A 1923-nucleotide genomic window follows, 5' to 3' on the forward strand; every position below is an offset into this window, starting at 1 on the left:
CTCCTTTTAGCACCTTTGCAATTCTGGCCAGTTTATGATAGGCTATTCTTTAAAGAAAATACAAAGAGCCATGCTTGAAACCTTTATTTATAGTGATAAAATTCAGATTTTACATGTGACCATCTCTGCTTAGGATTTTAGGATTTTTTTGGTAGAAAGTGGCTAGATCTTAAATAGGTGTTTGAAATTGCTAGTTAAAAATAAGGGTTAATGGCTTAGAACAAAAGAGGCCAGACTCGCAATTTACCCCAGGTGGGCTATCTTAGTAAACCAGCATTTGAAATTCATTGGGCTTTCAGCTTATGCCCATTTTCGGAGCTCAATAATGGGCCAAGGCATATTCTGTCCAATAGGCCCAATGCCTTTAAGAAGTCTATAAACATTTTGTCCATTTATTTTATAGATGTTGGCTCAATACCATAACTAAATAAGCAAATTGACCCACTTTCTCAATAAATAAATAGCTGGCCCATCTTCTAAAATCCATAAGCTGGCCCATTTCTCCTTTTAACAAGAAGTTGGCATATTTCTTTAAAAAAGATTGAGTTGGTCCAACATTTATTTGCACAATTTTTCCAACCATAAGGCTAGAAGATAATAATAGAAATCAGATTTCTTTTATTAATTAATTAACACATTTTCTTTTTTATTAGTTGAATTACTAGGCAATCAGTAGGCACGCTTAAATCTTTTCATTCACAGATTCGCTTGCGTGGCGTGATATTTAACATTCAATAATTTAATTCACTAATCTCTTACTATATCTATAGTTTTAGTTAAATTTCTAATCCTTTCACCATACTCGCGGATTCGCTCGCGTAGCGCGATAGTAACTTTTTAATAGCGATAGTAACCTTTTAATAAATAATTTTCTCAAAAGCACAAATACAGTAATTTTTTCTGAAAATAATAGCGTGCTAATAATCCTTTGTCATAACTGCGGATTCGCTTGCGTAGCGCTGTTACGACAAAATTAATAAAATTCGTTTTGGTCGCATATTCGCTTTCGTAGCGCGGTTAGGACAATTCTGGAAAAACTCTTTAACCCACCATAATATCCATACACATACATATTTTTCGGGGAGTAGAAAAGGGGTGTGACAGCTCTGGCGACTCTGCTGGGGAACCAACTAGAATTCGAGCTTGTACATGTTGACTTTTATTTGGCTTTATTAATTTTGTATATACTGTGACTTATTTTGGCATAATGTGCTACTTATTTGCTTTTTACCGCTTTGAAATTGTTGAACCGTACATAAAAACTGTCTTCTCACGCACCCCCTCTGAGTCTTCTTGAAATTAAAAATTGGGCATTTGCTTGACATAGCCCGCTTTCTTTGAGATAGCCGAGGTGCTTGTCACCCGGTGAAGGATTTTAGTCACACATGTTTTAGGCGGGGAGCACCACCAGTTAAGCCGGAAAGCAATGCTACCGGTATACTGACCCTCCTCGGCTCGAGTTGTCCGATCGAGTAAGTCAGTCTAGATACTTTCTCCAATAAGATTTAAACCTAGAAGAACAAACCTCATGCCGGATATCCCTAGTAGGTTCGCTTTATTTGCATCACGTCCATTTGACTTAGCGAAACTCGGCACAGGGGCCGGGTCCGTATAAGACAGATATCCTCTTCGAGACCATCATGTTCATGTATGTGCTACTTGATACATCATTTGGAAGGCTTACTTGCAATGTCGACCGGTCTTAAAAAAAAAAAATTAGTGTAATTATTAGAAGTAAAAAAAAAAAAAGAGAGAGAGAGAGAGAGAGAAAAGAATAATTCTCCTAGTTTAGTGCAAATAAACCTTTTTCTAAAAAAGAAAGAATATATATATATATATATATATATATATATATATTGTAATAGTCTGGTGTGAGTTGTAAAGATTAATTTTTCAAAAAATAAATAAATAAAAATAAAAGGG

Source organism: Nicotiana attenuata, unplaced genomic scaffold (genome assembly GCF_001879085.1).
Source record: "Nicotiana attenuata strain UT unplaced genomic scaffold, NIATTr2, whole genome shotgun sequence".
Taxonomy (NCBI): Eukaryota; Viridiplantae; Streptophyta; class Magnoliopsida; order Solanales; family Solanaceae; genus Nicotiana; species Nicotiana attenuata.